The sequence below is a fragment of the Dermacentor albipictus genome, chromosome 7 (genome assembly GCF_038994185.2).
Source record: "Dermacentor albipictus isolate Rhodes 1998 colony chromosome 7, USDA_Dalb.pri_finalv2, whole genome shotgun sequence".
NCBI lineage: Eukaryota > Metazoa > Arthropoda > Arachnida > Ixodida > Ixodidae > Dermacentor > Dermacentor albipictus.
In genome coordinates this window covers 72,728,650-72,734,919 of record NC_091827.1, presented here as the reverse complement: position 1 = coordinate 72,734,919, position 6,270 = coordinate 72,728,650, and the positions used below count along the sequence as shown (strand labels likewise).

Here is a 6,270-nt window from a genome sequence, read left to right as displayed (position 1 = left end):
TAACTTCATGTGAATATGACTTCCGGGACGGAAAGAAGGCGGTACATTTTTAGCACCGTCACAAGGACGTTTCGTTGTTCTTAATTAAATTCCTGATGTGTCTCCATCATTTTGTAAAAAGTAGTGATTATAGAGAGATCACTTTATTGAAATTATAATCAGTATTTATTTTCTATGCATCATAAACGGCGCCCAGCACTGGTTCTGGGTCGAAGCGTCCACACCATTCTGAATCTTTTTGTTCCTCGGCGCAGCTCTGAACGACACTATTACGCTTGCTGTGCGTTCATATATCAAACGTTAACTGTTTCCATGCTTGTGAAAAAAAAATGAGCTGCATTTCTTCACACCATAATCCCTCTTTCTTGAATAATTTATCTAACTTGACGGTAAAATAACATCTTCATATAGTACACGAAGACGTATTTGCTAATAAAGGCAACAACTCAAAAAATCTTAGCACGACTTTGATGACGCACGCCCTCTCCGCCGTAAATGGGAATTCTTTTATTGTTGTCCCTTTACCAGCAATGTGCCTCCCTTAAGCAGAGACCAAAGAAAGCAAGCAGCAGCTAGATTCTGCCTGACATACAATAAGAACAGAACAATAGAATTATTAAGAGAAAATTTTTTACGCGGTCACGATGGTTAACTTGGGCAAGGGGAATGAAAAACACAGTGCATTGACGTCAATAACATGAGATATACATGGAGATAAACACAATGAGAAGGTCAGTGTAGAGCACACAACTGTTTCTCAAAGAAAAGGCTCGTCTGCGTCAAGGCGGTGGTCTAATGTAAACCAGTATAAACTTGACCCCGGAAGCAACACAGGTAAAAAAATTTCTGCCGCTTCATAAGAACAAGGACTGAAGGTCAATACGGAAATGGCAGTCCGGTTTTCTAACATCTAAGATGTTTTAACAAATAAATTCCTGTGGTAATGTCCTGAGACTACTACAAAAATCAAGTTCATAGTCCAAAATGTTGCAAGACAGTTCAACCTTTAAGTTGAAGTCAAATAAAACAATGCAATCCTGAGCAAGCTTCCGTGGAAAATGGGAGGCACACACCTATTAATATATGTAAAGAATAGCAGCGTCTGCGTTTTTGAGAAGAGGTACAACAGGTTAACGATAGCACTCTAACGTTGTCACTTGAAAACATGGGAGAACTCTCCTCTCACCACTGGTTACACCGGTACCAGCACCATGTGTTGGTAATCCCATTTGGTACCACCGGTACCAATAACTTTGATAATATCAGTACCGACACCGCCGACAGCACCATACCACAAGAAGATAGAACTGATACCAATACAAGAGGCATCACCGTGCGGTATCGGTGATTCAGGTGGCATCGGTACCTATGGTGCCGATGCCTGCCCATTGAAGCTTTGCATCTCTTCATCGAAGGTGGACGACCGAGCACATCGGGGGCTTCACCTTCACTCTAGCTTGTGCGATCCAGCGTGACGCTGCTACAATGTGTTGCCACGGTATGCTGCGAAAAGCATTGGAGATATTTTAGCTCATTCTGGTGAAAAAGATTACGTGACGACGGTTCATTTAGGATCCCCGGAGAACAACTGCGTAGCCTTTTGGTGCAGCAAGAACTGCAGTAGGCGAAAATTTCTCTTCGCTACGCAGCTGCGCGTTGTTCATCATTGGCCTGATATATGTACGTGTTGCGTATTGTGTTGAGTTTATCGGCTTCCAATAAAACACCCGTGTACTTAGATTTAGGTGCACGTTAAAGAAACTCAGGTGGTCAAAATTTCCAGAGTCCTCCACTACCGCGTGCCTCATAACCAGAAAGTCGTTTTGGCACGCAAAGCCCCATTATTTATTTGATTATAATTTTAGAAACTTCATGAACATAAAACAATTAAATTGTGTGAAAATTTATGAGCACTGACAGGTGCTAGACAAGTTCATTCGTGCGCACGTATTAGTGATAAGTTGAGTGTGGCTGAAAATCGGCATATCAGGTAATATAGATAGGCTAAGAAGCCCTAGATTTTTGCAAATTATAGGTAGCCCGTGTCGGCAAAATGGGCAAGACAAATTGCGAAGCCCCTTGTACCACTTGCTCAGGAGTTTCTCCAAATCTCGTCGGTTAGTTGGCTTAAGTTATGTACAAAACCTGGAGCACCAACGTATCAAAACCACCTGTATTCTGCAAATACTCTAGAACTTTTCTATGCCTGGAATGACATGAAGATACACCATGATTTCGGTTTCATAATGCCAATTGCTGTTCATGTCAAATGAAATATTAGGCTGTCGTTGGTGCCAAAGCATTCAAACTACAAACTGACTGCAAAGCATACCTCCATGTATTTTCTACATGAGCTACTAGTGAATTTTGAGGAGTATAATCATTTGAGTAAATTGCTTAACGTTCGTCATGATGGCACTGGAAATTCTATGACAACCCAGAGATTAAGAGCACCCACGACAAGGCATTGGCCACGGTGCTTCTATTTGTCTGTGTCATCCTAATGAAGATAATTTCATCATGCTCTTAGTGACGGCATCTGTAAAACGTAATTCACCCGTTGGAAAAAAAATTCAGGGACTTAATAGCCATGGTCGATATTATTTTAGCACGGGGAAATAAAGTGTTTCTTTCCTCCGCAAATGTGTCAAATTTTAGCTGAACTAGCACGGTGTTTCGGAACAAAAATATAGAACACACTATCTCGCCTTCCATCTGTCGCAGGTCAAAATGATTTAGCTTGGCTGCTTCTGCTGCTGTTATTGCACCAAATAATATAACATACACATTTTCGTTTTTCTGGAGCTGGCATGCTTTACAGTGTAAGCTGTTATCGGCTTATTTCAAAAGCGATTTCGGTTGGTGATGGTGTCCACTGCCGCCGCCGCTGTCCCGTATCTCTCCCAGCTGTCACCTAGCGCTCGAAAAATTTCGCGATTTCCCATGCGCAACACGTAGCGCTGATACATGCTCACTTTTTATTGCAGTCGCAAATTGCGGTGCGCATGAAGTCGTACTTTTCCGAGTGGTTCTCGTTTTAATGTTACGTGCATGCACGTGATTATCTTTCACACTGGCACGTTGAATCTTTGGAAAGGGAGGAAAATGGCGTGTCTGTAGATTGGCAATGCCAATGACGAAAATATTACATATCGCCATTCAGAAGAAACGTTGCGACCAACAAGGAATGACTAGTGCGCTGTATTGAGGGGTCCGTTCTTCTTATTAACGAAAAAACTTAAATGGCTTGTTGCAGTGGCTCACACCCGAAAAAGGGGGCGTCTAATCCAGTGAGACGAAAAATCTAATCACCAGTATATGCTCATCCCCACGTAACCACGCAATAAGCAATGGTTGACAATGAATGACAAAATGAAAGGAAGAACGAATACAAATGAAGAACGAAAGAAGCGATGACACGAACAACGAAAGAACTAAGTTAGATCTAAAGTTAGAACTAAACTAAGTTAGATGGAAAGGATGAACAAAGAAAGAACGAACGTTTAAGTAGTGCTTAAGTTGCTCGCATGTGTAGTTGTGGAAGGGGTCGTACAATGCTATAGGCTTATTTCACACTGCGGATCGTTATGTCTTGCAAGAAGTACAGCCCCTCTGATCGCATAACTCAATGCATTACCACGTGTGCTGCAGGCTTTCTCCTTCATGTGTTACACGAGTGTAGCATACTGCCGAACTTTTTGTTTCCGCTGACTGAATGCTCTGGACACTTCAGTTTCCACTTTGATCGCATCGGGACAAGAATCAAGGGATGTGGCATATGCACTGCGTAATCTCGTTACCCGTGTAACCTCTTCGCAACACGTTATGGTGCATAATCGGAAGGTACGAACCGCTGCAGCGGAAACTACTCGTACAGCTACACGCGCGGCCGCAACCAGGCAATCTTGCGCACCGCAAACCACTGTGCAGAGCGCAGCACAAGCTGCAGGTTGCCGTCTATGCTGGGCGGACACTTTTGTTTGTTGTGAAAAGAACGATGCAAAAATGCTTAATTGCGAAGACCCTCCGTGTGCAGCCATGCAGCGTTGCTTTGCACTGCTCGACCAACAGCAACCATTTGCCATCTGTTCTGTCAACGAACGTTATCTGTCTCCATACAGGCTTGACGTAATGAACGAGTACATCTTATTGCGATTGTCCCTACTATCATTCAATGAGAAGTGGCGTCATCCACATGACATCAACGCCTTCAGCCGCGTTACATCAGCAAATACAACTGCGCATTGGCCCCGCTTGTGGGAATATATGAACGAGGAAAGGCGCGCGTGCCATTCAAACTTGAATGAGCACCCGATGTAGACTTTGGCGACATGTACACAGTGCGCGAATCCGAGGGTATTGTGGTTGCCTCAGTGAATGTGTCGCCAGGTGCTCATGTGTGCATACTGGGACTTCTTGGCACATACCTTCGTTCCTCAGCGCGATAAGCCCTTAATTGTTACGTAGGATTCCAACGTAAGCACGAAGGATCTGCCGAATGGCTGCTCTGTACAGTGAGTGCAAGAAGACCCCAGAATAGAATTTGTGTCAAATAACTGTGCAGCTGTTAGCGCACAGGCAATTTGAACTTTGTATTCAAATGCATTAAAGTACCCTAAATGTCCCGCTGCATCTCCTTTTAGAGCTCCTTTTCCTAACATAGGCACATCTCGGTGTGTTTCAGGCTTACAAATAAACACACGACTTTCAACATATATACTGCTTAATGTTACGTCTTTAAAGGCTTACGACAGTCTTCTGTAGAGACGCTCTCGAGCTTATGCTGTGACTGTGCTGCGTTTTCCTCGCAGGCCGGTGGAATTTCTTGTTTGGCATTTTGCATTATACAGAACCGAGAATGCAACACGCTCGTTGAAAGGATGAAATCCTAAAGGCTGTCTAGGATATTTTTACCGAAAGAGGCAGCATTGATATGCAGCAATGCAAACATGCCCCAGCGGAGCCGCTATAGCCAGTGCAGTAAGCTTAAAAAAGTTGTTTTCACAACGCGAGTCGTTTTTCGGCTTACTAGGTGGCAGAGGTCCATGACGACCTCGATATAAGTAGTAAAATCCTTGCCTGGCTCTTGCGATAGTCGGCGGAGGCGTATTTCAGCGTGGAGATTTCGCATGGAGGGACTGCCAAACACCTGTATGAAAGCAGTCTTAAAGTCATTTCATGTTGCAATATAGGTCTCGTAGTCTTGGGAACAGGGGTTCGCGACATGCACAAGATAAACAATAACGTTGGTGAGCTTTTTCGGATCGTCCCATTTGTTGTGGTTGCTTACCCTTTCGTACGACGGAAACCAACCGCCGACAACAGTATCAGCGCTGCCACTGAACACCGCTGAGTCTCGTGGACGAGGGGCACCGCAGGTAACTGGTTCAGTCGCTGAAGTGTGTCGCTCACCGCTCTTGTCGGCCATGGCGTTGACGGGAGCGATGTGTGGAGTGCGAGTTCAAAGTTCCAGGACGAGACGTTAGGGTATCACGCACCTTCACCACATGCTACGAGGTTTATTTACGGTTAGCGGCAACCCCAGTCAAGTCGCGTCTAGTGCAAAGAGCAGCCGAATACTTCCAACCGAGCGACAGCGTGAGCAAAAAAAAGCGACAGTGACCATTTCGTCTTTGTCTTCCTCACTTGAGCAGCCACGCAGCCGCAGTAAGATTTCTGCCGTCTTCGTCATTGCAACCATGTTTTTAAAGCAATATTCCTCTCGTCTACTTTCTAGGCCTCTCTGCTGCTGGATCGATCAGCATCTCGGTGAATATTCTGGATGATTATGTACGAAAGTTAGGATTATTGGCGTGCCGAACAGCAGTACAAGGGAACGAGCCCATAAGATCGCGTACGCTCACCGAGAATGTTGTACGAGTAAGCACACCTAGAACAAATTCGCATTTGCACCAGAACCGAGAATATCACCTCAGAAGTATTTCTAAAGCACCCCAATCTGTTCATATAATGTCTTGTATAAGTGATAAGTGTATTAAATATTTTATTTACTTATGTTATTTCGTTTATCAAATATGTATGTGACAGTGTATGATTGCGTGTTATGGTCCAGTCCTTCAGAATGTGTACGTGTTAACGTGACAAAAAAGTACAGAGTTCCTAAATATAACTACATGTGCGCCGTATTTCTCTGTGCAGGCACCCATGCTGACCGTACTCTTTTAAAAACAGTTATACGTTGTCATCGACTTTGTGACATATATGCGTAGCCCTTTCCACAACGCGTAAGCATGACTTCGTGTTTTCATT

General features: G+C 44.1%; 1 long non-coding RNA gene across 1 annotated transcript; it reads right to left on the bottom strand.

Moving 5' to 3' along the window:
* Positions 1–587: 587 nt before the first annotated feature.
* LOC139047499 (uncharacterized) lies at positions 588–5,916 on the bottom strand. Its single transcript, XR_011507177.1, has 3 exons — positions 5,291–5,916; positions 5,080–5,149; positions 588–1,503 (listed from the first exon to the last, which is right to left on the bottom strand). It is a non-coding gene; the product is annotated as an uncharacterized lncRNA (long non-coding RNA).
* Between the last annotated feature and the right edge of the window lie 354 nt (positions 5,917–6,270).